Source organism: Haliotis asinina, chromosome 5 (assembly GCF_037392515.1).
Source record: "Haliotis asinina isolate JCU_RB_2024 chromosome 5, JCU_Hal_asi_v2, whole genome shotgun sequence".
Classification (NCBI taxonomy): Eukaryota; Metazoa; Mollusca; class Gastropoda; order Lepetellida; family Haliotidae; genus Haliotis; species Haliotis asinina.
The window spans coordinates 38,431,137-38,441,435 of NC_090284.1; positions in this window are offsets into that span (position 1 = coordinate 38,431,137).

Consider the following 10,299-nt stretch of genomic DNA (forward strand, 5'->3'; position numbering starts at 1 on the left):
TTTGTTAAAAATAATTTTCTTTCTTGGCAAAAAACGAACCAATGATTAGGATTACTGGTGATTTAAAGAGTTTGTGGCTTGATTTAATCATTAATAGTGATAGCAGATTGCTTATAATTAAACAGTTAACAAGAAAGGGCTTCGTGTACTGCATACTGCATGTAAATGTAACACATGTCCAGATCCGACACAAATCGCTATTGCTCAAAACTGAACGGATGCTCAATCCACGTTTTGTTTCTTATTCATTGAACATGTTCTTGAAGTGCCTACATTATTACAGTTAATGCTGTGACTCAATGTCTGGAGTCCTGAAGTGACACAGACGGCGGGAGTTTCATCACACCACAGTTCTCTAAGGATGTGTTCCCTCAGCTCCAAGTACAGGTTGGAACCAGTGAATGCGTCATGGGGGAGCTCCGGGTCGTTGTCCTCCATGTACATTTTGCAAAGCATGTTAACATCTTCGTCACAAGGTGGTACATCATACATCAATGTGCATTCGGTGGCGCAGACATCAAGTCGCTCAGGGTCTGTCTGATATCGGTAATCCCTTGTATCATCTGGAAGAGAAAACATCAGTGAAGGTCGACCGCCGGCAGAATTCATTGTTGGTCGTATGCGATGGGCATTCCAAACCTTCTGTGTGTCCACTAGATCTTCCTGTATAATATACCCAATGACAAATTACAGACACGTTGAAACATATTTGTATCATGTGCGTAGATGAACCCATGAAGATGAAAATATCATATATGTGATGATACTAGTACACTTAATTAACAAAGCAGTAAATAGGTAGATCGTACTATCATATGGGCAGAAAATATATTAATCTGAAAGGCAACATATCTTTATCGCTTTGGAATTGAGACTTCTCTGTATAATTTTCGCCACATCTGTAAGGACGATAGTTTCATTCACACAAATGATGAACACAATTATACATGCATGAATGCATACATTAAATATCCATGCAATGGCACACTCACTTCACAGAACAAAGTAAAATATAAGTATATTTCTATAAGTTCTGATCTACAACCATGATATGTACTGGGGTCTTTGATATAGCTTTAAACGTAAAATCGTAAGTAAACAATTTCTTGAAACATATCCGCGGATTCCTGATGTATTACCTTAATAAGATGCAGGAAGCAAAATTGTATCAGACTCTTGTCCAACAAATCTGAAAAGTAACCATCTGCTTTCATGTCATGAAATAATGACATCCGAAACTGAACGGATTGACGTCCAAGCATCCCCCAGCAGCACTCTATTCTCTGGTTGTGTTGACTAGTTCCCCGTAGGTTACACGGAAATCTCTGGGGATGAGTTTCGCTTATGAACTCTTGCATATTCACTACTTTGGTATTTTAGGGACCCATGTCGGTACGTATACACATGGGCCTTCCTTGTAATTTGCAACATGCTCTGACATAATATCCGGTTATGATACGTGGGTCACTGTTGGTCTTCGCAGCTTCTAGCCGTTTGCGCGAAAATCCGTCAATATCTCCACTGATACACAATTCCACAAAGGGACAGTTTGTCATTTGAGTCCATATGCCAGAGGAAGTTTGGCCCCTTTGAAGAATAAACACGTCGATGAAGACGGTGTCTTGAGTGAAAATCAACACTTTCTGGGTCCAACACTCGCAACGACCTGTCCTGTTTCACGATTAAACCGCACTGAATGCATTTCGGATGCATCCAACGATAACCGTGCCTTTGTCCAGATCGTTGAAGTTAGTCCGCAAAAAAGTCTATAACACCAGCGATTCTGGTGTAATTAGTTCGGCGAAAGGGGGACATACACCGCAGAATACGCTTCAAGCGGCGCACAGACAATACTATACCACGGTTTCTGGCAAGAATATGTTTTATATCTTTGTATTGTAACCCAACACTGAAATAAGCATGAATCAACTCCTCCATTGCTTCACCACGAACTGCTTACTGAGCAGTGTATATCAGGTTTAGCGTTCAACATAATATTTTTAACTTGTGCGCTCAACATAACTAGCTTGTGCGCTCCATATATTAACTCGTGCGCTCAAGATACTTACTTGTGCTCTCGACATATTAACTCGCGCGCTCAAGATAAATTTTATTTCACGAGGTCCCTTCCGTACTTACTACACATTGCTGACCAAAAGGATTTTGCATGAATATAACGCTTTCTTCCTCGGAAGCGAGGTTGTGGTCGAAGTGACATTATTATCGTAAGTAATTTTATATTGACCCCAACCTCGCTTCCAAGAGTGAAATTGTTATGTTATAAGCAATGTCATGTAAATCCTAATGTCCATCAATAAAATACATATTTTACTACCAGTGAAAAGAAATTTTGATATTGTAAGTCGGTGAAAACAAACTTAAATAGAATTTATCCTCAGACGGGAAGCAGCCAATTTTGAAAATCGTGAAGTCACGGGCTGTTAAAATTATTGAGATTATGGTTTGTTCTCATCAAGTTAGAAAATCAAAACTACTTTCTACTAGTAGTTAAATATGTATTTGAATCATGACCATAAGGAGTTTGCATGACACAACCTGTAACATAACATAAGCGAGGTCGGGGTCGAAGTGAAAATACTGTGCGATAAATTTCTTCACTTGCTAAATTTACTTGGTTTGTAACGTTCACTCACCGGTATGTAGGCACTTGTCAATGTACGTCTTTATATTTGGTCTCATAATCCTAATTACTTTATAATCATACTTGTATGCATTTTTAAACGTAATATAAAGAAGCGATCTGCGAATGCATAACAAGAATGTAATATCTAGACATTTTATAGTTTGTCTATACGACGAGAACAATGATTCTGTTGAAAGTTACGACACCTTAATGAAAACAAAATGCAAATATTAAAATTAAAACAAATGAAAGTTATAGGAGCAATGTCAGGCTATTACCCTGTTCCATCAATATCCACAAAACGACTGATTTATAATTCATCTGCAGATTTCTCAAATGATGTGACTTTTAACAGTCTAATATACGAAAACGTGATGTATCGTTTCAGGTTTTTCACATTGCTGTATATTCTCATTGGTCACCCAAGATAGCACACCTGGCAACTAATTGCATAATGTGCGTCATTCTTTCCAAAAAGTAATTTTGTTAGCCAATGATGAGCAATCAATCAATGTATTGGCGGTTAATCCTTTGAAAGAAGGGGTGTTGTTTTTAGATAGACACAGACACGGCAGAGTGTATCCAGCATAGATTAGTAATTGTACATACATAAACACTACATTTTGACAAATCCCCATTTAAATCCGCATAAAAGTAATTAATCAATCAGCGTGTTATCGGTTAATCCTTTGATCGATCCAGACACAAGAAATGCCAAATGGGGACCTTTGTCGGGTAATCTAAGTGGAGATACCACTAATTATACCTGTTATAAATTCATTAACTGAGCATCAAGTGAATGATGACAAATAAGGTGTAGGTTTATACCACCTAACACGGATTACAACCTAGCGACACCAAGTGATTTTGACAGAACTGTCTATGAAAACACGGGTTGTAACGCGGTAACTAGGCACAGCAGGAGAAAAACTAAATGATAGTAGATGGTGACAACATATAGCTTTCACTTTACACAACAGCTGTCGCGATTTCAGGTTTGTACAAACCTGTAAACGAAATAGTTTACCCCCTGAAATGTAGATGAATTCTGCATAGACCCTCATATATATCTATACCTACTATTACGTCACGGAGGCGCGCCGCTCTGATCTTGTCAAAAAGGTCGATTTAAGGTAATTAAAGACCGAAATGAGCAGTTTTAATGGCTGGTTTCATTTATAACGATGTCAATGAGTGATTAATGCATTTGCACCCCCTAGAGTATATGTGATCTTGAAGCTCACCTTCACGTGGATTTACGAAGTTAATTTAATGTTTTTAAGAGCTGTTAAAGTTATCTTTTCTGCTGTAAATATTGAAGAGTCATTTTGCACACTGGACTGAAGTGTGGATGAAAAGAAAATAAACCTGGAAAATAATGTTTTATAGAATGTTTAGTAGCATAGATGATTCCATTTCACCAATGTTGCTTCTCAGTGTGACGCATGTGTGTTCTGATGTATAAAGTTTTTATTGTTTTGGGGTGTGCAGGGTTGGTCAAGGTTACTGTAGGATAGGTTTTATACGTGGTCTAAACATTGATGGGATGAAAAAGGTACTGGTCACCTGGGCCCCTGTGTAATGTGTGGGACTGGGATATCTGTGCCATAACACATACTCATACAATTTATGGAAATGACTTCCACACTTTTCTCCTACATTAAATTGTTGGGAGGAGGGATCGCTTGCCACGCGAAGACACGGGTTCTATTCATCGCATGGATACAATGTATGAAGGCCATTTCTGGTGTCCCCTGCACTGATATTGCTGGAATATTGCCAAAACGTAACTCACTCGCTCCAAAAGTCGATACAATTAAACACTACAGTGGCCCACCACCAGCACCCTCGGTTATCCCATGCATTGTACTTCTATTTACTCCACTATAAGTACCCTGCGTCCATAGCAGAGATCTTGTCTCTTAAAATGACTGCAACACATGGGGTTTCCTCCCATATCGCTAAAAGCGGTGCAAACCTAACTCTCCTATTTTCTCAATGACTGTCTCTCACAAACAGAATAATTTTGATTGTATGTTATTGTCTTGATTGCAAAACCGTGACTCCGAACGAATCTATGGTTATAAACGGGTCCACTGTTTGTCATTATCACTGACGTGCAATACGCTGGGTAATCGGGGCTGCTCTCGCCACTTTATCCTCCGTCTCAAATAGCAACTGTTATAGACCAATTATGCTATTTGGCCGGTTCGTTGCTGACGTTCCTTACCCAATTAGACAATCTCCACTCCCACACTGCTCGGAAAATTGTATATCCAAGCAAATCATACAGCTCCATATTACTGTGTCAATGATTTCAATGTCTTGCATGTAGGCGTTGTCGTACAGGTTACATTCAGTGACGTACATGTTTGATTAAAAGTACTGAATACACTGTCAAATATACGTCAACAATTACTCGAAAATATAGTTCAGAACTCGTGAAGTGTGATGCACGAGACGCATATGGTCATGGTATGCCGATAGTTTAGGCAAATATTCATGTGACAGCTTCCTCTTAAAACTGAAAGAAGCAGCTGTTATTGAACGTGTGTTCTTTACATATAAATTGATCATCCAAACAACGAAACGACGTTGGCTGTTTGTGCAACCCCTCTACGTTTTGGCCATTATTTCCACCCAGCAAATTTATACAAGCATAAATCTGACTTAACATACACATTGTGTAAGATAGCCATAACTGTATACCGATCAAGAGCTAAACTTGCGTTTCTCTCCATCTGATGGTCCTGGTATTATTGTGCAGATTTCCATTAAGACATCGATGTATCTACATTAAGAGCCCCTCTATCCCAGACGCCGACCTGGGCACGGACGTCTTGGTGCAACGTCCTGATGACGACGTAAGGGTGACGTGACGGTCAGCGGAGGCCATAAAACGATCAGCGCTAATGACGTGACCGTCGACGACTTCAGTTTAACCAACGAACAGACTGACGCGAAGGACAGTGGCGTTCATTGCACCGTCCATGCTGCCTATTCGACTGTCGTTGGAGGCGATGTAACCGTAAAGGATGCGAAGGTGACAGTCAAAGTTGCCGATGTGATTATCAGTGGCCCATGATGCCCACGCGACTGTTATAGTCGTGTCGGTGTAACCGTGAAGGATGCCAGTATGACGACATGCCGATGGGAGAATCAGTGGCCCAGTTTTTGCCGACGTCCGTGAGACAGTCAAGGATGCCGATGGGACCGCGAATCGCAACCTCCCATGGGGAAAGTAATCTTTCCGTGTGGTGAGAGCGGAAACAGGCGGTATCAGTGTAAAGTGTCCAGAGAAATCACTTCATCCTTTGACAAGGGCTACTTACCCCAAATGTCACACACAGAGGCAATAACCTGCGCTCAATGGAACGCAAGTCGATAACTACCAAATTCAAATTCTGGTCATTTCCTAACCCAAGGCGAATATTTGGAGAACTTGGCAATTGCCTTAGCTAAATTAACTCGTCTACGATTAATGCGGTGTCGGTATAAATGACATTTATTCTTTGTCCGTTGATCCTTTGTAGAAGTGTGTTCCTTAGATCTTGTCCAAAGCTGAGAGAAGTTTTTTTAATTTTTTTTTAAAAAAAAGGCCGGTACAAGGAATCTTTCAGGGCTTATAGAAAGTCCATCTTCTGCATCTTTTAACTTCTTTTTTCTTACCGTACACTGTCTACTGGCAAATCAAGGCAGTCTTCAAAAAGTAACATCACATGCCTTTAGAGCGAGCAAATATGGAAATGAGTAGGTTTTCAATATATATACCACAAAAACTCGGTTTCTTAAAAACTGTCAGTTGCTTTTCTAATAGCCACGTGTTTTAAATTGAATGGAAGACGCGGCGTATGCACAACTCGGGCACGGAGCGGTGAGACAAATACTAACATTGGCGAGAGACTCAGACAGCAATGCTAAATGGTAACAAACCAACAGCCCATCGTGAATTTGGTTCTCTTTATATATAAAATCCCGATGACTCGAATCTCTGGGGACCAAGTAATAAATTCGACTTATCGATATATTCGAGACATACGTATGTCTATGATGGTAGTAAAAATGGTCGGGATAATTTTTGAGACGCCGGCATTCGATTCATCGATGTAGGCCTCAGACGTTTACCAGGCTGGCCAAATCCACGAGCACAGAAAAGGTGCTGACAAACCTAGATACGTAATTAGGCAAACCGGATTAGAACCTGGAATCCTGGTGTGCTCTACAGGAGTTGAAATAATAGCAAACTAATTAGCCACTAACGCACTTAAGGTATGCCACAGGATGAATTATTTTATTGTATTTTACCTCTTTATTAGAATGAAGTGTGACCCCTCCAGACCTGTAACACGAGACCGGGCTTATGAGTGAGAGTATCTTGAAAACTGAAATTACTTGAGGTTTTTTTTGGTATACAGTTGTTGTTTGCATGAAACCGGGAGTTGTTCGTCTGCATCAAAGTTACGGATAAGAGGAGAGACATAACTTTCAGCGAGTGTTTAATTCTGAAACACAGAATAGGTGTGAATGATTTGCCATCAAACGTACTCAAGATGTGATGGGTACTGTCGACTTAACGTTATATCTGTGTTTAAGATTTAAACGATGAAGGTCTGTATAATGTTTTTGTTGTTCTAAATGTTTTAACCGCAGAATGTTTTGCAGAATATTGAAAACTGGGGTGCAGAATGTGCTTACATTTGCCGCGGAATTCTAAAAAATTTGTCGCGGAACCCAGGAGGGACTGGCTGGCTCATCTAATAGCTGTCAAGCAGTATTAGAACGCTCATTATTCCTCTGATGTTAAGTAAAAAATAATCATATACAGAGACAGCAATGGAAATACTACACAGAAAATAGATATAAAGAAATTGTATATTTTAAAGATATTTCGGTATTTTATTCATTAAACGAAAGGTATTCAAGCATAATCGGGACAGCGGGCACCAGAAACTGGCTGCACATGCGCGGAATAGAACGCGGGCCTTGCGCATGGATAGCGACTCAACAGTCCTGGGCCTAGATTTTCGTTGCGTTCTTAGCGTTAAGACAGTCGTAAGTCAGTGTTAATGTAATCTTAGAGCTAAGTGAGCTTCGAAAATCTAAGGGCTAAGATAGTTGTAAGTTAATGTATGTCACATACAACTATCTTGGCGCTAAGAGAGCTTCGAAAAACTAGGCCCTGGGTCTCGATCCACATAGTATTCGTAGCACGACGACATTCGTAGGCCTATGGTAAACTATTGAGTTACGACAGGTCGTAACGTTACGTAAGCTATGTGGATCAGAACCCTGGTAATAATAGTCAGTAAAGTAGCAATTAATGTACCTAATATGAAATGGCTACCCTTGATGCAGCACTGAATTACAAGCTACCTGGTCCAGTATTTTGCCACGGAGCACCGCCGGAAACCAAGGGGGAAGGACAGGAAATACAGGACCCCGCGTCATTATTACTGTTGAATCCGGATCCTTCCTGATGGCTGTCAAATATAGGTGTTATCAGCTGGCCATGATGGACACATTCAGACTGGTCAAAGGGAAATCAATGCTGGTAATTGATTTTGTAAGCCTTAGTAGTCACACTGAGCGTCAATATAGGAATAATAACGAATGGCAATTAGTTGTTGAATTGTGATTTGGGGGTTTAAAGCCGCTTTGACAGTTTATCCTTAATTTCGTGCCGTGCCGTGTCGTGCCGTGCCGTGCCGTGCCGTGCAGGCTGGAACAACTACAATGGAACAGACAATCCGCACTGTGTTGAATAACACGAGTATCAATATAAGACAGATTCGAACCTAAGACCAGCGGATCAAGGTTCGGCCAAAAGCTGTAATTCGAAAGCGGATTGCCTGTTTCAAAACATGCGAAGTTTAAATGTTTTAATATTAAGTATCATAAACACATTCCAACAATGTTAAAGTTACTTTTAAGATAACGTATCAAGTCAAAATTTGTTAATCTTTCTTTTGCACATTCGAAATAAAACGTCTATATGTGACATTTACTATCCAGGTGAATTTAGCTTTTCGCTTCTGCACATAAAAATTCACGCCAAGCACACACAAGTCTTTGCAAGACGGAAGGACGTCAAGGGAGTCACCTTGTGATAGTCTAGTTGTTAATGTGTTGGCTTGAATCTCCGGGTTCAATTACCATATGGGTTCAATCAGTAGACTGAAACATTGCCAACAGAAGCTTTAAACTTTGCTCGTATACGTCATTTCAATATTCGGCGCGCTTTTCCTGTCAATCCGTTAGAATCCGTGCACACACAAAGCGTTCATTAAAAAAATCGACCGCTTTCACGTTTTAGAATGGACGAGTTTTATACAGTATTGATCGTGAGAAAAAGATGTGGGAATCCTTAAAAAATATAACATACGCTGCTGAGGCTGAGAGGTCGAAAGATTCTCAATGAGGTTACATAAACACGCGAGATCGTATCAGACAATTCTGGTTGTATGTCTCGCGGGAAATAACGAAAGCAGCAGAACGATGCAATGTGACTGAAAGCAAGACATGGGGGATTTATTCAAATAGATAAAAATCCGTTCCCATCTTATTTGATAATACACACTGAAGGATGCACTGAAGCAACTACGGAATGGCGTGCATGCAATACTTTCATCGCAGAAGACTAAAGGGGCCACACAGCTCAACCTCTAAATGATGCACATCAGATAATTATTGGTAATATTCATATATCAAAGTCAATGATTTTACGGTTGCAGATAACATATACAGAGGAATGTGTCCACAAACCTGGCTCAGCAATCAGGCTTAAAACCAGGCCCCGATTTCTCGAAACAAACTTCAGTTTTTACTCAAATTTAAAACTGAGTTTGTCAAAATGAAACAGCTGAATTTTAACTCAACTGTATTTTTAAAATAAGAAAACCCATACAAACTCAATTAATCTATCCACCAAAGTCAAACTGTCTACTGTGTTTGAGTTTAATATCGATTTCAGTTCGTTCTGGGAAATGAAATTTCCTGTGTTTACTCAAACTTGAGTAAAATATCAAACCTAAGTCAAAACTGAGACTTAAGTTTGTTTCGAGACATCGGGGCCTGGACATCTGCCGTCACGATGATCTTAGCCTACAATCGCTTTGTGAAAATGCATGGCGATTGTAGCCGAAGCCTGAAATTGCGATTTTAAAGATTGACAATAATTGTGCCCAAGTGGGCACTGGATTATGGTGAAACCTCTTTTATACAGATACCTGACTACAGTGTCTCGGGTTAAATTGATGGTGTTACATTGTGCACACAGGCGCATCCTTTCATCATACATAGGCGGATCCATAATAGACTTAAAACATGGTCAATATATACCACTGAATACAGACTACTGTAATAATTAGAAGATGGACGTCGTTCTTACATATAGCTGATTACAGTGTGTAGTTGTCAAAACGTAGCCATCGAGTAAAAGTGGTAAAAGTAATCAGTGGAACAACGTCATTACAAATAAACTTCAAGGGATTCATATCTACCGGGATCGTGGTAGATAAACAACGAATGATGATAACATGATTGCAACATATCCAATGACATCATACAGGGTCGTTAATACACACATTTGAAAATCCGTTTCAGCAGACATACAGCAAAATTATCACAAATCAGGAGGGCCTGGGAGAATAGAAGAC